Here is a 21,998-nt window from a genome sequence, read left to right on the forward strand (position 1 = left end):
GTTATTTTTACTATCCAAAGTTCTTATACAGATCAATGAATAATCGTTGTCCACCTTAAACTATTCATATTAATCATCATTTGTTGGTCCGACGAATAAAGCATAAAGAACGGTAATATGAACAAATCAATGGAGAAGAAGAAATAGTCAATGCACTCATAAACATAAAATCTGTCACATTCAGAATCAGGGTCACCCCCCTAGCAATGGGGGGTTTAGCTACTCATAATAGAAATAAAAACAAAGATGAACATTGTTGTCATTACAGAATTTCTTGAGGAATCAATCTTCAATCGTTGGAAAACTCTTGAACATATGAATCCTCTGATAATCGTAGAGTCTCCAGGTCTCAAACGCGTCTCTTTTTTTCTCCAAAAATTGTCCAACCCCTGGAAAATCGTGTTCTCCCCTTTAAATAGATATTCAGTTGGACTTTTCCTGATTTTAGGCTTCATACGCGTATTGCCCAGTCTCAAACGCGTACTGCACGTAAGACAGCCTCTGATACGCGTATTGCCTAGTCTGGTACGCGTATTGCCCAGTCTGGTACGCGTATTGCCCAGTCTGGTACGCGTATCACCAAAAGCTTGTCTTTTTGCTAGATTTTCCATCCCTCTGGTCATATACGTCTGCTACGCGTACTGGGAAGGTCCATACGCGTATCATGTAAGGCCATACGCGTATGGACAACAGGTTCTCCAAGAATTGATTTTTTTCTTCCGTTTTCTTGCTCGGGCTTACTTTCGCATCTGACGTTTGATTTCCTGAGCTTCCAGACTAGTTTTTTGACCTGCTAACATACCCAAAAGTGTAATATCCTCAAGAAACTCATAAGTAATAACACACTTTATATTATAGAATTGAGCTTATATCTAACTAAAATTGCTTCAGTTTACACAGTTTACCTGACTTATTTACGGTTAAATAGTGAAATGTCTAGCATAAATGGTGACTGATCAATGTACAAGAATAGTAAACTACATAAACGTAAAGAGCAAAAATTAAATGTTAATGGTTAATGGTTAGTGTTAGAGTTAGTGTGCCCTAAGGCAATTTAGCGCTATGTTAAGCAATCGTAATTGGACTTATGTAGAAGTCACAACTATCTGAGGCCGGCCAATAATAATGTAGGCAACAACACAAGTTAGAGGTCTTGATTAGTGAGTCAAACTCCAACAACTTGCCATGCCAAAAAGAAGATGAGAAATGATCTTGTATTGATTTAGGTTCTTTGCATGATTTAGGAAGCAACTTATCCTTAACGCAAAGCCATTCACTTGATCCATGATCAAGATGAATTAGATTTGAATCAAGGAAGATTAAACCTCCATGTATCAATGCTAACCACCAATCCTTAACTCATTGATCAAAAAAGAAAAAGAAGAAGAAGAAGAAGAAGATGAAGAATTAAAGTGCATTAATGGAAATAAAATATAATAATCAACAAGCAATGACCAAAGATAGAGAAGATCAAGGTCAAACAATAGAAGACAGAAGCAAGATGAAGATTAGAAGTCAAGAAACAAATAAAATATTTTTTGGTATTTTTTCATATTAAAATAAAACTTGAATTAAAATAATAAAGAAAGGTCAAATTTCAAACTCACTTCAAATCAACTTTGAAAAGTCGAAGTGAATTATCCCAAGTTCAACAAGGTCAAACAAAGTTTGAGAAAAAATTTCAGCATTTTTAGAAGTTAGAAACTATTTTAAATCAATTAAAAATGCATAAAAATAACCTAATTGAACTAAAATCTCAAATAAATCTCAAATCAATTAATAAATTGATGAGAATATTTTTCATAGATCTATCATCATTCAAAGAGGTTGGAAAAATATTTTTGTATTTTTTGGATATCAAAAACTATTTTAAATAAATTAAAAATAACCAGAAAAGAGAAAATTACTAAAAAATATCAAACGATAAAATTAAAAATATTACAAATCATTTTTAGAAACTAGAAATTAAAAGGAGAAAAATGAAATTGGTCTCATATTTTTTGGACCAATAATGAGAGAGATATGAATTTTTAAATAGAAATGGAATTAAAAGAAACAAAATCAGAAATTAAAAAATAGGAAAATGCGTGGACTGTTTAATCTGAGCTCATTAATTGGGCTGGCAGATCATGAGGCCATGAAGCGCGCGCCTACCATGTGCCTTGGTCAACTGAAGTGCACCATGCCATTAAATAAGTCATAACGTTGGACGCATGGGATTAAATCTGGAAAATGAAGTGGACGGTTCTGATTAGATTTGGAGACCAGACGGTGACCAGCGCCACCGTCTTCTCCGGCCAACTTCCGGCCAAGTCAAAAATTGCAGAGATTAAAATGGTAATCAAAAGACACGATCCAGGCATCAATCGAGAGCTGGGGTGATGTACATCACCCCTGTACCACTCAAATCCATTCTAGATCTCTATATTGAGAGAAATCAAAAGTGGAAGATCTGTGGTGTTCATATGAACTTCATGATTTTTGAAAATTGAAAGCACAACAATGTTGCCTCTATGCAGAGGATTTCAGATCACACAATAACAATGAGAAAAAGCATTATGCAAGCTGATTCGAAGAAAATAACAGTTGAGGTAAACCTCTAATTTGCAGGGCTTTGAGTCACAATTCTTGGATGCTATTGCTTACAGTCCACACTATAGATCAAGGAAAAGAAGGTTTAGGAACTTTAAGATCTGAAAATTGATCAATGAAACCAAAGTTCAGATCTGAAAATTTGAGAGCAAAATGAGCTAGTTCCTTTAGTGAGGGTTGAGGTTTTAGTTTAGCAGCAATTGGGGCGCCTTAAGGTTGAAGAATTATGAAGCTATGGCATTGTATTTATAGGCAAGGCAATGCTGAATGCATGATTTCAAATTTGCATGAATGGAAAGGGCCTCCATGCATGAGCCAGTACAGGCGCATGGAGGGCCCAATTCCAACTGGAATTGAAAGCTGATGCATGATGAAAGTAAATTGGACATGCAGATTGGATGGTAGTAGCTCATGCAATGCAAATTAAATGATTTTCCAAAATTGCACTATTATGTTCAAGCTTTCGAAAATGCTATGCCAAAAATGGAAACACCATCTTATGAGTAATGGTTGGAAAGATTGTTGCATAAGGATCATTTGTAATGTTGATCAAAACTCAATTTGGGCCTTGGAAATTGATGAAAATTGGCCATGAAGTGTAGGGTGCAAAACATGCATATGTGAGATTTTCAAAATTGGCCAAAGTTCTAGCCCTTCAGTCTCAATGATGTAAGCTCCAAATGATAAAATCTTCAACATAAAAGTTGTATATCTTTTCAAGGCAATCAATTTGGACTTACATTTTGCAACACTTGGATTTTTGATGAATAAGTTATGGGCACTTGAAGTTGGACTTTTTCACATTTCAATGCATTTGGTCCAAAGTGACCTATAATGTTTTGCATTATCCCATGTATTTCTTTTGAGATTTTGAAATTTTGATCAACACAAAATTTTAAGTAGACATCTTAAGATTTCCAATACATTTAATCCCACCTCAAAATCATGAAAAATGAAGGAGTTATGTCCTTGGGAAGTTGACCCAAAATTAGGGTTTCAGTCAAAATGACCTATAATGTCTTGGAATGGATGATAAACTTACAAGCTTGAAACCAATTTTTGATGAACACGAAAGTTGTTCATATAGTCCTTAAGAACATTTTTTATCTTGGGGTCATATCCATTTGACAAAGACATGAAAAGTTAGGTCTCAGTGCATTTCAAAATAGCTAGATGAATTGACTGATCAACTTCCCAAGTCCATGCCTCATATCTTGATGAATTGATGATTGAGGACACTCAAATAAGCTCAAGTATGCATTAAATGATGATTTAAATAACTTACCTTAATTGTATTTGATCATGGGTTGAGGTTGCTTCATGAGCAAGGCACAGTTGATGAACAAATGAATTAGGGTTTCCTTGGGAAACAATCCTCAAGCCCTTTGGTTTGCTTTGATAAAAATGATGAATTGAGATACTTGGGAGGCATATTAGATGGGTGAGATCTTTGGGAACCATTGCCATGCTTGCTTTCATCTCCTCTTGGCCATACCAATGCACATAGGATCTCCTAGAAGCTTTAGACCTTGTGACTGCTCAAGCTACAAACAAGAGATGTTAGTGACATATTTTTGTGCTTTTGGTTAGTATATGAAATGAGAAAAGCAATAAGATACAATTCAAGCATGCTTGGTGACCTCAAACCAACTCACAAGAGATCCCACCCAAAGGTAAGGAGCCAAGATGCTTATGATCCTTGAGGCAATGCAAATGCAATGTTATGATGCCATGAGGGATCTTAGGGTCAAAATTGGGGTCTTACACCAGCCACTAATAGTGAGTATACATACTTCTTTACAATTATTCTCTTTTTGAACTTCTTTTCAAAGGATTCAGTAAGACCATCAGAGAGTAAGGAGAGAGTTGTTACTAGTATATTTGAGCGAGGTTGTGTAGTACCAATGTGAGAAGAGGGTCCCCTTGCAGTTCTTTTTCTAGAGGTTCTTGATGAAGGCATTTGAATGTTGATTTTGAAGAGATTTGAGGTAATGGGTTTTTAGGGTTTGTGTGAGGAAGAGAGAGAAAGAGAGAGAGAGAGAGAGAGAGAGAGAGAGAGGAGCTAGGAGAGAAGAACTAGGTGATTGGTTATGCAAGTGAAGAGAGATGCATTTGAAAATGAGTTGACATGTTAAAAACACAGATGAGTGGACTCTAGGTAGCGAAGAATCGACTCACGGGTCGACCTGTTGGGACCCAAAATTAATGCAACAATGGAATTCGCAGCGAAGAGTTAACTCACACATGTAATGAGTTGACACATCCATGTTTGAAACCTCAGATGAGTAGACTCTGGGTAGCGACGAGTCGACTCATGGGGCGACCTGTTGGGACCCGAAGATAATGCAAAGATGGAATTCGCAACGACGATTCGACTCATGGGTCGACCTATTGGGACCCGAAGTTAATGGAAGGCATTAAATTCAACAATGCTCCAAATGATGAATGCCTGTTAAATAGGATTCCTTAGCAAGTTCAAGCATATTTAAAACATAGAAATGGATTAAGCTTAGACCAAACCGTAAAGTAAACATTAAGAAATTGCATTATATAGAACAAGTACTTACATACCATAATTGATTAGGATAGTTCAAATAGATATGAACGATATTACCTCCAATAATGATAGACGACGAATGCGCTCATATAGCTCGCACTTGTCAAAGTGATTCATCAAAGAATAGATAGGCATAGATATAGAGCAAGCATCATATATAAATTTAAAATCAGTCCAAGATATCGAGAACACCAAGTTCCTTATGGATGTGGAAGAAAGGCTCTATCGCAAGTGGTTTTGTGAAAATATCGGCAAGTTGATTTTTACTATCAACATGCTCGAAGACGGCATCACATTTCTCAACATGATCCCTAAGGAAGTGATGTAGAATTTCAATATGTTTACTGCGTGAATGTAGTCTAGGATTTTTGGTTAGATTGATGGCGTTTGTATTGTCACACAAAATGGGAATACGTTCAAGTTGAACATTAAAGTCGAGTAATTGTTGTTTATGCCATAAGATTTGAGCACAACAATTACCGGCTGCAACGTATTCCACCTCGGTTATTGAAAAGCAACTGAAATTTTCTTTTTGCTGTGCCAACTCACTAAGGAGTTTGAATAAAAATGACAAGTACCACTAGTGCTTTTCCTATCCAAATTTGAAACTAGTAAAGTCAAAATCAGAGTAGCCAACCAAAGAGCAATCACTTCTCTTAAAAAACCAAAACCCATACTTTGAAGTACCACAGAGGTATCTAAGTATGAGTTTGACGGCCTTTAAATGTGATTCTTTGGGACATGATTGATATCTAGCATACATACATACACTAAACATAATATTTGGGCGAGATGCGGTAAGATAGAGGAGGGAACCTATCATACCTATATACCTTTTTATATCTACGACCTTACCATTTTCATCCCGGTCAATATTTACCACAGTAGGCATTGGAGTATCGATTACTTTAGAGTTTGCCACATCGAATCGCTTTAGTAACTCATTGCAGTACTTCATTTGGCTCACAAAAGGTCCTTCTTCAATTTTCTTGATTTGAAGTCCGAGGAAGTAATTTAGCTCCCCCATCATGCTCATTTCAATTTCTCCCTGCATCAACTTAGAGAATTCCTTGACCAAATTTATGTTAGTACATCCAAAAATAATGTCATATACATAAACGTGAACTAAAATAGCGTGTTTTCATTGGCGCTTAATAAAAAGGGTTGTATCAACCTTCCTTCTTGAGAATCCTTACTCTAGTAGAAATTTGCTAAGACGCTCATGCCATGCCCTAGGGGCCTTTTTTAGACCGTACAAAGCACGCTTAAGCTTATAAACATAGTTAGGATGCTCATAGTTTTCAAAACCGGGGGGTTGAGATACATAGACCTCTTTATTAATGTTTCCGTTTAGAAAAGCACTCTTAACATCCATTTGAAATAATTTGAAGTTTTGAGAACAAGCATAGGCAAGAAAAAGATGTATAGCCTCGAGTCGGGTGAATGGAGCATAAGTCTCATCATAGTCGATGCCTTCCTCTTGTTTATACCCTTGAGCAACAAGGAGAGCCTTGTTGCGAGTTATAACTCCTTTTTCGTCTAACTTGTTCCTAAACACCCATTTAGTACCAATTACTCTATGGCCTCGCGGATGGGGTACAAGATCCCACACCTCATCTCTATTGAACTGATTAAGTTCTTCTTGCATTGTTAAAAACCAATGGTCATCGAGTAATGCGTCTTTGGAGTTTTTAGGCTCAATTTGAGAGACAAAAGCAAATGATAACAAAATTTACTTATCTTTGACCATGTGGTGACTCCCTTTGAGATATCTCCTAGAATATTATTAATGGGATGATCCTTAGAAGATTTCCATTCCAAATGAAGGTCATTGTTATTAATCGGATTCTTCAATGATACGTAAACTTTTGTTGTATACCCTATATGCTTTACTAGATTGAGAGCATCTGAGAAAGATACCTTCATCGACTTTGAGTCAAATTTACCAAGGTTTTCTTTACCATTATTTAGCATAAAGCATTTACATCCAAAGACATGAAGATGTGAAACATTAGGTTTCCTTCCCTTTAGCAATTCATAAGGAGTTTTGTTTAGAATAGGACGAATGAGTATCTTGCTCAATACATAACAAGCTGTGTTTATGGCATCGGCGCAAAAATATTTTGGAAGGCCATTTTCATTGATCATAGTCCTTCCAAGCTCTTCTTAAACTCGATTTTTACATTCCACTACTCCATTTTGTTGTGGAGTTCTTGGAGCAAAAAAATTATGATCAATGTCATTTGTTTCACAAAATTCCTCAAAGAGGTGGTTTTCAAATTCACCTCCATGATCACTTCGGATAGTAACTATGCTAGTGTTCAATTTGTTTTGAGAAATCTTGGCAAACTTTTCAAAACCTGAAAAAGTGTCACTTTTACTTGCTAAGAAAATGGTCCAACAAAATATAGAGTAGTCATCTACTATAACAAAACCATAGTAATTTCCACCTAGACTTTTAATTCTAGATGGCCTAAAAAGGTCCATATGGAGAAGTTTAAGGGGTCTCGTTGTAGAAACAATGTTTTTAGATTTAAAAGAGATCCTTGTTTGGTTTCCCATTTGGCACACATCACGTAAGTGATATTTTGAAAATTTGATTTTGGGTAGACCAATTACTAAATATTTTGCAATAACTTTATTTAACAGGTCAAAGTTGACATGCGTTAATCGCCTATGCCAAAGCCAAGAGTGTTCACTCATGGAGACAATACATTTAGCTCTAGTTAAAGATACTTCATTCAATTCAAGTATGTACACATTATTTAACATCAATCCCTTAAACACATCATTATTTTTATCATTATGTTCAATCATGCAACAATCTTTTGTAAATGATACTTTATATCCTTTGTCGCATAATTAGTTAATGCTAATAAGATTGTGTTTAAGGCCTTCACCTAAAAGGACGTTTGAGATAGTAGTAGATGAGGGATTACCTACACTACCTTTTCCGAGTATAGATCCCTTGTTATTATCGTCGTAGGTTACAAATCCTTTCTTCTTAGCCACAAATTCAAAGAATAAGGAAATGTCACCCGTCATACTTCTTGAGCATCCACTATCGAGAAACCATGTTCTCTTCGTAGCCTTAAGATATTCCACCTACAAATTAAATAACGGAAGGAGGTACCCAATTTTAATTAGGTCCTTGTGTGTGATTGAAACTTTGGATGCATTTGGGCAACCATTGAAAAATTCCTTTAGGAACCAAAAATCTCCTAAATCGGCATTTAGCGATAGTGTGTCCCCTCTTGCAACAATATAGACAATTTAAGTTCGGATGAGAGTTTCTTTTGCTAACATGATCTTTTACCATGTAAGTGTATTTTTGATAAGGATTATTCATGTTACTTCTAAAATGTGATTGATCAATAGCAAAGGTAACTTTAGTTTGTAAAGCCTTGTCCAATTTAGATTGAAGAGTTGTAACCTCTCTTTGCCAAATGTGACAAGTTTCTCATCCAGACCATCTAAACCAAAATCCCCTATCATCTTCAGTTTTTCCTTTAGTAGTCTCTATCATAGATTTCTTAAGAGTTTCTAATTCTTTTTCAGAATCAGAAACCTTCTTTTCTAAATCCTGACAAATCTTCTTATTTGAGGCTAAGTGTTTAAAAGCTTCCTTTGCCTCATTGTGTAGAGTACTAAATGCTTTTTGCAAATCAAAATAATACATTTCATAAACATGATCATATTTATAATGACTTACATTTTTTTTCTTCTTTTGATGAGTCATAAGACAAAGGTTGACCTTTTCTTCTTCATCACTTGAGTTATTATCGCTTGAGGGCTCACTATCTCTCTCCCATGCAATGTATGCTCATCTAGCTTTGCTAGATTTCTTGTGACGTTTGTCTCTTCATTTTTATTTCTTCAACAATGGACTGTCCGACTTATAGTGACTGGCCTTTCCATAATTATAACATGATCCCCTTGACTTAGTTGTCTTACCTTCTTCATGATTTGGGAATTTTGATTGTCTTCTATAATTGACTAAAATTTTATGCAAATGTTGAACGTCATTCTTTGTAAGGTAACGCTTATACCTCCTTACAAATAGACCATGTCTTCATTCGAATCTTTATCATCATCACTTTATTCACTCTCACACGTATCATTGGTGGATGACTTAGAACTTGAAGCCTTTAAAGCGATATACTTATTTTTGGTGTCCTTAACTTTCTCCTTCTTTTCCTTCTTTGGACTCTTTTCATGTTTCTCAAGGTTCATGAGCTCTTTCTCATGATCTTGAAGCTTACCAAACAATGTTGTCATGTCCAATGTTCTTAGGTTATTGGCTTCCTTAATCGCGGTGACCTTTGGTTGTCATTCCCTGTTAAGACATCTTAAGATTTTGTTAGTAGCAACATCATTAGGGGTAGTTCTATCAAGAGCATTTAACCGATCGATTAGATGAGAAAATCGCTTTTGCATATCAGTAATGGTTTCACCATCATTCATATGAAAAAGGTCAAATTCTTGAGTCAAAGTGTTGATTCTAGCTAGTTTGACATCATTGGTTCCATCATGGGTAATTTGCAATGAGTCCCACATAGTTTTAGCACTAGTACAATGGGAAAGGCTATAATACTCATCAACACCTAAGGCGGCGATGATCATATTTCTGGATTTCCAATCATAGCTATACTTTTTCTCATCCTCTTCATTTCATTGTGCTTCAGGTTTAGGTATAACAACACCATCCGCATTGGTCATAGTTATTTCCATAGGACCATCTTGGATGACTTTCCATACCTTCCTATCAATAGAGTTGATATGAATATGCATACAATATTTCCAATAGTTGTAGTTTTCACCAGTGAAAATAGGCGCTCTATTGTACGCCCATTTAGGATCGTTAATCATTTTCTAAAAAGTTTAATGCGAAGAACTAGATTAATTGGTGCTCGTGATACCACTTGTTAGACGATAGTACCTATCTATAAGTGGGGTTGAAAAAACCATTATTTAAAGTTTATCACTTTTTAAAATTGTGTTTAAAGGTTGCGAAAGCTCCCTAGACCACGATCATCTAAACGATTCGTTAATGGAAAGATCAGATATGCGTGAAACCTAATCGAATGACTAAGATAAAGATAATCAACAACTATCTTAATCAATAGATCAAATACACAAATCCTTGATCTAGTTACCGCTAATGATGAGTTAACACAATAAGAGAACAAGAAAAATATTGATAAACTTGTGTGAAGTTAATTTTATCGAACACTTGTGTATAGTCATGTTTGACTTGTGCGGAGTATTCCTTAACAAGTTGGCTTGAGATCCATCTGCTCAGTGGAGACTCCTTTGGATTTGGAAATGTCACACAAGTATTTATGGTTAGGCATTACTATCTCTAATTGGGTCTGAGAAGTTGAGGACCTTAGAACATTTACCCCCTCTTGGCCTATTTAGGACGTAGTGCGGAAACTGTTCAAGTGTAGACTTGATAACAGTTGTTACGCGATACTACACTCAGACGAGTTTCTCTTGAGAATATTATGGGTCGATGAGTCAGTCATCTTAACCCATAATATCTGATAGATAGAATTAAGACTCTGGGAACATTTTAGAACATGATCTACAAGTTTTTATCCTTAGTTCACTCCTTTGGAATGGTTCTGACCCAGACTTCATGCTCGTGACTTGCAATAAACCCTTGATTCTTGGTTGATCCAATCCAGTCTTGTCAATATCAATGGAACTTGGGTGTTGATAAGGTGAAAACCATAATCCACCAAAATGGATGATTGATCTTGACAATGACTTGATTCATCCCTTGACCTTTGTTTGCCTTGTGTGTGATCCCTTATTTGTGATTGTTGCATTCATGCATTCATACACATCATAACATTCATGACACGAAAATTCCTAGGAACTAAGGTATCATTTGCAAATATTTTCAGACCATAGATTGTGGACGAAGGAACACTAAGAAGTACAGTTTCAGATGTCTCGACTTGAAAGAGTTAAGGAAACTAGCATCTTTTGTATTAGATTCCTTGGACTTTAAACAACGTCATGGGAAGCTTCTGTCTATCTTGTCCGCCGATGTGGTTGAAGGACTCTTGAGTGTGCTGGTGCAGTTCTATGATCCTCTCTACCATTGTTTCATTTTCCCATATTTTCAGCTTGTGCCTACATTGGAGGAGTATTCTCATCTTTTGGGGATACCTATTTCTAGTATAGTGCCTTTTAGTGGATTGGAGGAGATTCCCCGATTTAGTATTATTGCTGAAGCTCTTCACTTGAAGAAGTCTGAGATATAGGCTCATTGGGTGAAGAAAGGAGGGTTATTTGGGTTGCCATCTGTTTTACTCATCAAGGAAGCTATTACTTTTACTCAAGCTGGTAGTATGGATGCTTTTGAAGCTATCTTTGTGTTGCTCATTTATGGATTAACTTTGTTCCCTAACATTGACGGTTTTGTTGATGTTAACGCCATTAGACTTTTCTTGATTGGAAATCCTTTGCCTACTTTGTTGGGTGATATGTATTTCTCTTTGCATCTAAGGAATTCTAAGGGTGGTGGAACGATTGTCTGTTGTATTCCTCTTCTGTACAAGTGGGTTATTTCGCACTTGCCTCAGACACCTGCTTTTGTGGAGAACAAACAATGTTTAAGGTGGTCTCAGAGACTTATGTCTCTCACTAATGATGATATAGTTTGGTATGATCTATCCTTAAGAAGCTTGGAGATTATTGATAGTTGTGGTGAATTCTCTAATGTGCCTCTCATTGGTACACAAGGAGGAATTAACTACAACCCTGTTTTGGCTCGTCGTCAACTTGGGTTCCCCTTGAGAGACAAACCTAATAACATGTTGTTAGAAGGTCTTTTATATCAAGAGGGTAAAGGTCCCCATCATTTAAAGAAGAAGATTGTGCATGCTTGGCATAATGTGCATGGGAAAGGAAGATCCGAGCTTGGTCCGCCCAATTGTGTAGCTTTGGAAGCTTACACTCTTTGGGTGAAGAAGAGAGCTACGGAGTTGAAGATGCCTTATCCTTGTGAAAGACCCATGTCTATGGTTGTGGTTGAGCCATTAAATCTCCCTAACCAAGACGTAGAGGAATTAGAAGACGCGCTCACCAAGATGAAGCAAGAGAAGGATATGTGGGAAGAGCGTTTTCATGCTTTGAGCAAGAACATTGAAGAGTTGCAGTTGGAGTCTAAGGACAAAGATATACTTATTGAGCTACTTGAAGATCGAGTGACGAAGAGACAGAGAGAACCAGAGGTTCCATCTTCTAGCATGCCTCAGCCTTCTGTTGTTTGGAAGAAGATTGTTGATCAGCTTGTCCTCGAGAAGACTCAGATGAAGGCTTCTTTTGAGACCGAGATCCGTCGCATTCGAAGGAAGTACGCGCCTTCAGCCAGATCTTCCGACATTGTTGTTAGGGATCCTTAGGATGACTAGTCTCCTTTTCTCTTGTATCTTTTTATTTTGGTTTCTGAAATTATACTCAGTGTAATCCTTCCAGTTTGTATAAATAAAAAGAGATGTTTGGTCATATCAAATTGTTGCAATTGCCATTTAAATATTATATATTTGCAAATGATATAGTAAGTTCCTTGAAAATAAAAAAATAATAATCAAGCATTGCATCTCATGCATCATTTGCGTAAGCAGGTTTTCGCCAGATGTCTGATTGGTGTTTCATTTGTGCTTTAGCCAAGCTGACTCCCCGGTACAACACCCATGCCAATCACTTCAAAATTATGGAGTATCTAGAGCAAGAGAACAGAGAGATGAAAGACGAGATCGCCCACCTGACTGTCATGATGGAGTCAGTTCTTGCTGCTTAGAATCAAGCTTCTCCAACACCTGCAACTCCTCCCGCGAGGATTGTTTCTTCAGAAATGGTTACCTCTACCGTGCCTACTGCTACCGCCCACTTCGCGCCGAATATGCCTGCCGAATTCCCATAGGGAATGCCTTCCAACTTTTTTCTGGAAGGCTTTGCGCCTACATTTGCTTCCACATCGGCATCTAGCCTGGTCATGTCTGTGCCACCGCCCATTGTGCACACTTTGCCTCGTGTAGAGGATACCATCTATCATTCTGAACCATCTGAGGGTCCGGATGTTTATGAGAAGATGGATGAGATGAAAGATCAGTTTCTTGAGCTACGCAAGGAATTGAAGACACTGAGAGGTAAAGATCTGGTTGGGAAGAGTGTTGTTGAATTGTGTTTAGTGCCCAATGTCAAAATCCTGGTGAAGTTCAAAGTGCCTGACTTTGAAAAGTATAAAGGGAACTCTTGTTCGCTCAGTCATCTTGTGATGTATGCCCACAAGATGTCAACTCAGACAGACAATGACCAATTGCTTATTCACTACTTCCAGGACAGTCTGACTGGTGCTGCACTCCGTTGGTACATGGGGTTGGATAGTGCAAGCATTCTCACTTTCAATAACTTGGGAGAGGCTTTTGTGAAGCAATACAAATATAATATGGACATAGTGCCGGATAGAGACCAGTTAAGGTCTATGTCTTAGAAGGACAAAGAGACATTCAAAGAACACGCACAAAGATGGAGGGAGTTGGCTGCCCAGATCACTCCTCCTTTGGAGGAGAATGAGATGATGAAGATCTTCTTGAAAACCCTGAGTTCATTTTATTATGAATGAATGATCGCTAGTGCCCCCAGTGATTTTACCAAAATGGTAAATATGGGGATGAGGCTTGAGGAAGGAGTCTGTGAAGGACGGTTGTCAAGAGATGAGGTGTCAATGAGCAAGAGATATGGTAGAAACTTTGGTAAAAAGAAGGATAATGAAACCAATGCAGTAATCAGTGGGAGGCAGAGGAGGCCTCAGGTCAGAAGAAATCCGCCACCCCGTTAACATCATCATCATCAAGTGTCATCAGTAATTCCAGTATTTTCTAATCAACAAGCAACACCAATTCAACAACAACATCAACGTCAACAACAACAATCGCAAAAAGAACGAACACTTACAACAACAACAATACCAACAACAATCATCATCAGCAGAACTTTGAGAGGAAGAAGGTCTCTTTTGACCCGATTCCTATGTCGTATGCAGAGTTATATCCATCCTTGGTTCTCAAGAACCTGAGTCAACCGAGGAACCCACCGTAGATCCCAGAACCACTTCCCTGGTGGTATAAACCTGAGCTTCGTTGTGCTTTTCATCAACGAGCACCCGGGCACGATATTGAAATTTCTATCCATTGAAATATGAGGTTCAAAAGCCTATGAAGAGTGGTATGGTGTCCTTTGAGGACCGTGCGCCAAATATGAAAGCAAACCCTTTGCCCGCTCATGGGAACTCTTCAGTAAATATGATGGACGGTTGTCCTGGAGAATTCAAGGTTTTGGATGTCCGGTTTATCCAGAGATCCTTGGTGCAGATGCATAAGGATATCTGTTTGGTGAGTGACTCTAAACATGATCATGATGGTTGTGTTATTTGTAGTGTGAACCCAAGAGGGTGTGATGTGGTGAAAAGGGACATCCAGCGTATGATGGATGAAGGCATGATTCAGATTGTTCAATCCCGTCATGTAGATGACGACGTCAATGTCGTATGCCTATTTTCAAGCAACAAGAGCAGTTGGTAATCCAATATGATAGCAACAGCAATAAGAATGTCAGTCAAAGATCAGTATCGCTGTTGGTAATACGGTTGGCGGGCCCAGTCCCGTATTCATCTGATAAGGTTGTACCGTACCCGTACAATGCTACAATGATAAAGAATGGTCAAGAGGTCCCGTTACCTAAGACTAGTTCAGTAGTGAGCATTGCTGATGTGACAACGGTGACCCGCAATGGTCGAGTGTTTGGGCCGGTGGTCCCAAAAAACAAAGAAGAAATGATTGTTGATAAGAAGGCGGAGGTTCCTAATGTAGATCCAGTTGGCTGTTCAAAGGATAATTCTGGTGAATCCAGCAACTTGAAAGCCAATGATGATGATGAGGTACTCCGATTGATAAAGAGGAGCAAATTTAATATGGTTGAGCAGCTGCTCTAGACCCCCTCGAAAATTGTAGTGTTGTTTTTGCTGATGAATTCCAAAGCACACAGAGAAGCACTACAGAGAGTTCTTGAACAGGCATATGTAGAGCAGGATGTTACTGTGGATCAATTTGATCACATTATGGCTAACATCATTTCATGCAATAATTTGAGCTTCTGTGATGTAGAACTCCCTAAGGAGGGAAGAAATCATAACCTGGCTTTGCATATTTCGATGAACTGCAAGGAATATGCTTTGTCAAATGTGCTTGTTGACACCGGTTTGTCACTCAATGTACTTCCGAAGTCAACTTTGTCAAAGCTATCTTACCAAGGAGCGCCCGTGAGGTACAACAGTGTAATCGTCAAAGCCTTTGATGGTTCGCGTAAAACAGTAATTGGTGAAGTGGACCTTCCAGTCAAGATAGGTCCGAGTGATTTTCAGATTACATTTCAAGTAATGGATATCCACCCGGCCTACAGCTATTTATTGGGAAGGCCATGGATTCATGAGGCAGGAGCTGTTACTTCAACTTTGCACCAGAAACTCAAATTTGTCATGAATGGCAAGCTTATGATTGTTGGAGGAGAGAAGGCTTTGTTGGTTAGCCATATGTCATCTTTCTCGTATGTTGAAGCTGAGGATGAGGTTGGAAGTTCGTCCCAAGCATTATCTATTGCTGTTGAGAAGAAAGTTGGGGCACCTATGTCCTCGCTGAAAGATGCTCAGAAGATTGTTGAAGAAGGTACTGTTGATTAGTGGGGGCGCATGGTAGAGGTCTCCGACAACAAAGGCAGAACCGGTTTGGGGTTCCAAAAAGGCTCATCAACTGTTAGATATGAAGATATGCAACTCAGCTTCTGTAGCGGAGGGTTCATTCATGGCAATGAACAACACTTAGCTGTTGTGCTAGAGGATAGCGAAGAGGAAGACTGCACCAACTTTGTAACGCATGGAAAGACATGCAACAATTTGACTGTTGTTGATATTCCTGTTATTTTGCATCGATCTAAGTAATTGCTTCTATATTTTAAAAATCCTTCTCCTATGCCTAAGGGAGAAGTGAACATTGTTTGGGCATTTTAAATTGATCATCAATAAAATTAATTCTATTCATCCACATCTATGATGTTGGTTTTTACTTTTTGCTTTATTCTGAAAATGGTAATCACAAAAAACATAAATAAACAACTGTCCATCTGCATAATATTTGGTCACAAATTCACTTCTCTAAAATCAAAATATCAAATCATTATGCAGGTTGGTTCCTAACCCCATTGAATATAATGATCATTATCCTTCTCCAAATTTTGAATTCCCTGTGTTTGAGACCGAGAAGGAAAGTGATGAAGAAGTGAGTGATGAATTGTCTCGTCTTCTTGAGCAAGATGAAAAGATTATTCAGCCGTTTGAAGAGAAAATTGAGCTAGTCAACTTGGGTTCCGAAGATGATGTGAAGGAAGTCAAGATTGGGTCTCGATTGTGTCCAGATGCTAAGAAGGGGTTGATTGATCTTCTTCGAGAATATTCAGATGTGTTTGCTTGGTCCTATCAAGACATGCTTGGGTTGGATTCTGAGATTGTGGAGCATAGATTGTCGTTGAAGCCAGAATGCCCGCCAGTCATGCAGAAGTTGAGAAGAACGTATCATGATATGGTTGTGAAGATCAAAGAGGAAGTGCAGAAGCAGATTGATGTTGGTTTCCTTGTGACTACTGAGTATCCGCAATGGGTGGCCAATATTGTGCATGTGCCAAAAGAAAGATGGAAAAGTTCGCATGTGTGTTGATTATAGATATTTGAATAAAGCTAGTCCGAAATATGATTTTCCTCTGCCACACATTGATATGTTGGTAGATAATACTGCTAAATTCAAAGTCTTTTCGTTCATGGATGGATTTTCCAGATATAATCAGATCAATTTGGCACCTGAAGATATGGAGAAGACCATATTCATTACACCCTGGGGAACATTGATTTATAGAGTGATGCATTTCGGTTTAAATAATGCTAGTGCAACTTACCAGAGAGCAATGACTACTCTTTTTCATGACATGATGCATAAAGAGATTGAAGTTTATGTCGATGACATGATTGCTAAATCAATTGATGAAAAGGAACATGTAGAGAATTTGTTGAAGTTATTCCAGCATTTGAGGAAGTATAAACTCCGCTTGAATCCCAATAAGTGTACTTTTGGTGTTCGTTCTGGGAAGTTGTTGGGCTTTATTGTCAGTGAGAAGGGTATTGAAGTTGATCCTGCCAATTTCAAAGCAATACAAGAGATGATTGCGCCCAAAACTGAGAAGCAAGTCAGAGGTTTCCTCGGCCGCTTGAATTATATTTCCAGATTCATTTCCCACATGACTGCCACATGTGCGCCTATATTCAAGCTTCTTCGGAAAGATCAGTCTTGAGATTGGACTGAAGACTACCAGGAAGCTTTTGATAGTTTTAAGAAATATTTGCTTGAACCTCCTATCTTGTCTCCCCCTGTTGAAGGAAGACCGTTGATCATATATTTGACTGTGCTCGAAGATAGTATGAGTTGTGTTCTTGGTCAGCAAGATGAGACTAGGAAGCAATAATTTGCAATTTACTACCTCAGTAAGAAGTTCACCGACTGTGAGACTCGGTATTCTATGCTTAAGAAAACTTATTGCGCATTGGCTTGGGCTGCTAAGCGTCTGCGCCAGTATATGTGGAATCATACCACTTGGTTGATATCCAAAATGGATCAAATCAAGTATATATTTGAGAAGCCTGCTTTAACTGGGAGGATTGCCCGTTGGCAGATGTTGTTATCAGAGTATGATATCGAATACCATCTCAGAAAGCTATCAAAGGTAGTATCTTGGCTGACCATTTGGCTCACCAACCAATTGAAGATTATCAGTCAGTGCAGTATGACTTTCCTGATGAAGAGATTTTATACTTGAAAATGAAAGATTGTGATGAACCATTGCTTGAAGAAGGGCCAGAACCTGGTTCCCGCTGGGGCATGGTTTTTGATGAAGCTGTTAATCAATATGGAAATGGCATTGGGGCAGTGATTATTACACCTCAAGGCACGCATCTACCATTTACAACTAGATTGACTTTCAAGTGTACAAACAACATGGCAGAATATGAAGCTTGCATTATGGGGCTTGAAGAGGCCATGAATCTCAGAATCAAATATTTGGATGTCTTCGGTGATTCCGCTTTGGTTGTGAATCAGATCCAAAGAGAGCGGGAGACAAATCAACCCGGTTTAGTACCATATAGAGATTATGCAAGGAGGATTTCAACTTTCTTTACAAAGGTTGAATTTCATCATATCCCTCGAGATGAGAACCGGATGGTAGATGCTCTTGCAACATTGGTGTTGATGATTATAGTGAAGTATTGGAATGAAGTTCCCAATTTGTCTGTAATACGTCTTGATAGGCCAGCTCATGTGTTTGTTGTTGAAGAGATCAAAGACGAGAAGCCGTGGTATTACGACATCAAGTGTTTCCTCCAAAGTCAGATTTACCCGCCTGAGGTATCTTTGAAAGATAAGAAGACTTTGAGAAGATTAGCCGGAAATTTCGACTTGAATGGTGATATACTGTACAAGAGAAACTTCAACATGGTTTTGCTCAGATGTGTGGATAGACACGAAGCAGACTTGTTGATGACCGAAGTGCATGAAGGTTCCTTTGGAACTCATTCCAATGGACATGCAATGGCAAAGAAGATGTTGCGAGAAGGTTACTATTGGCTAATAATGAAATCTGTCTGTTGCAAATTTGTGAAGAAGTGCCACAAGTGTCAAATTTATGCTAATAAGATTCATGTTCCTCCGACACTATTGAATGTTATCTCTTCCCCATGGCCCTTTTCCATGTGGGGAATTGATATGATTGGGATGATTGAGCCCAAAGCTTCGAATGGACATCGTTTCATTTTGGTGGCAATTGACTACTTCACAAAATGGGTTGAAGCAGCATCGTATGAAAATGTTACCAAGCAAGTTGTTGTAAGGTTTATCAAGAATTAGTTCATATGCCATTATGGTGTGCCAAGTAAGATCATTACTGATAATGAATCGAACTTGAATAACAATATGGTGGAAGCTCTTTGCAAAGACTTCAAGATTGCACATCATAATTCTTCTCCCTACAGACCCAAGATGAATGGGGTTGTTGAAGTTGCGTATAAAAACATCAAGAAGATTATCCAGAAGATGGTTGTCACGTATAAGGATTGACATGAGATTCTCCCTTTTGCTTTGCATGGGTATCGTACATCCGTCCACACTTCAACAGGGGAAACCCCTTTCTCTCTTGTATATGATATGGAAGTAGTGCTCCCCGTAGAGGTTGAGATTCCTTCATTGCGTATGCTCATGGAAACCAAGTTGACTGAAGCCGAATGGTGTCAGACCAGGTTTGGCCAATTGAATTTGATTGAAGAGAAGAGATTAACTACCATGTGTCATGGTCAGTTATATCAGCAGAGAATGAAGAAAGCTTTTGATAAGAAGGTCAAACCTCGAGTGTTTAGAGAAGGTGACCTTGTGCTCAAGAATATTTTGACGTTCAAGCCGGATTCCAGAGGAAAACAGACTCCTAATTATTAAGGCTCATATGTTGTTAAGAGAGCCTTTTCAGGTGGTGCTTTGATTCTTACAACTATGGATAGTGAAGAGTTCACTCGTCCTGTGAACGCAGATGGAGTCAAGAAATACTTCGCCTAAAAAAAGAAAAGAACAACTCGCTAAGTTGAAAACCCGGAAGGGAGGCTTAGACAAAAATGAGCGTCTCGGTGGATTGAAAACCCGAAAGGGCGATCCAGCCAAAAATTAGAGACATAAAACAGAAAGAAATTCCTGATAAGTTGAGTACCTTGGGGAAAGTTATGCAAAAATTAGGGATTATGGCAAGTAACTATAAGAGGAGAGCTCTATGGAGTCTTTGTATTCAATGTAACCCTTTTCCATATAAATTACCATTTTCAACTTTGTAAAATCTATGGAGTCTTGTCATTTACAAACTACCATTCTATAAAATAAAGGTGAGCTCTTATCCAAACTGTTTCTACTCTTATTTACTTCAACCATTAGTTTTTAATTTTATTATGATCATTTTGAAATTAAATATTTTAAAATCAAAATCAAGTTTTCTTTAATATATAAAAGCAATAATTTTTCCAAAGCAAGTAAAAGGAATATCAACAGCATTTCAATGAATAACAAGTCCTTAAGTGTGAAGCATCAGTGGTTCCCCAAGCAGTTAACCCTTTGGGTATCCCTATACATTAGTGTTGATTCAGTTCCTCGGTGAAGTGTTTGATCCTCAGTGGAATTTCCTTGTCTGTAGCTGATTTGGTGGATCCAGATACCTTGCGGCATGTTATTTTCCCCGACAAAGTTTCTGCTGTCCCCAGCGGAGTTTCTTCCTTATCCAGCGAAGTTTGTGTTTCCTCAGCAAGGTTGATCTTCCCTAGTGGATCGCTTTGGTTTCCCCACCGATCGTTATTCAACTTGCTCCTAGTCAGAGTTTCCTCCTGGTTTTTGAACAACTTTTGTTATGATTATTTCTCTGTAGGGTTATCTCCCATTTTTATGGTGTTGAGCTAAAATTACCCCCAGATTGGATGTTCTATCCTCAACAGATTTCCTCCTTCCCCATTTAGGTTTGAACCTTTGAGATGTTGATCTCTCTGTTCTCCAACAGTTGTCTCCATATTTCATGGATTGACCGAGGATTGTACTGGTGGTTCAAATTCTTTGCGACACCTTTGTATCCTTCGTGATCGTTTTGTCAGTATAACCATGATATATACATATACATTCATATAATTTCATAATTTGCATATCCTGCATCTTCATATTTGATTTGTTTGAGATTCTTATTCTCTGTTATGGCGATATTTTATCCCCATACCAAATCTAGTGTCTGTCCTCCTTCAATTGTAGAGTGTCAGCCCCCCTAAGCAGAAAGACTTTAACCTTTCTCTGTTTCCCCACTGAGTTTGTTTCCTCGTGGATGGTTGTTACTTCAGTTTCCTCTCCAGTAGATTTCCTGGATGGAATTTCTCCCCTTGAGTTATGTCCTCAATGGGTTGAGTCTTGATTGACTATTTTCTTTCTAGCTCTTACCTAGATGGATACTGTGGTCCCCTAAGAGCCTATTACCCAGTAACTGGTAATATTCTTGTTAGTTTGCAGTTTGTTACTTCTTGCCCAATACCCGACAAAAGTACCCTTCTTTTCCCCTCAGTAGAGTCCCCAGGAAGTATATCCTTGATATGTTCATCCTAACCGGTGACGAATATCTTTCTTTTCCCTGCCTGAGTTTATCCTTGATATGTTCACTTTAATCAGTGACGAATATTCTTATTTTTGGTATTCAACCCAGTAAGAAGGTAGTTGTAATCCCTATTTTGTTCCCCAGAGAGTTAATCCTTGATATGTTCATCTTAACCGATGACGGGTTTTCTTCTCCTAGTGGTTTTCTACCCAGTAACCGGTAGTTGTAAATCCTACTTTTTCCCATGTGCGGAGTTTATCCTTGATATGTTCACTTTAACTAGTGACGTATATTCTCTTTTATGGTATTCTATCTAGTAACTGATAGATGTAATCCTATTTTATCCCCTTTTCAGATTCGATCCTTGATATGTTCATCTTAACCGGTGACGGGTCTTCTCTTTGTTTGGTCTTCTACCTAGTAACTGGTAGTTGTAAATCCTACTTTGTCCCCTCGCAGAGATAATCCTTGATATGTTCATCCTAACCGGTGACAGATTTTATCTCCGAAGGTTTTCTATCCAGCTTTCGATAGATGTAATTCCTCCCCCTTTGTTCAGTTGGTATATCCTTGATAT

This window comes from Lathyrus oleraceus, chromosome 5, assembly GCF_024323335.1.
Source record: "Lathyrus oleraceus cultivar Zhongwan6 chromosome 5, CAAS_Psat_ZW6_1.0, whole genome shotgun sequence".
NCBI classification, from domain to species: domain Eukaryota; kingdom Viridiplantae; phylum Streptophyta; class Magnoliopsida; order Fabales; family Fabaceae; genus Lathyrus; species Lathyrus oleraceus.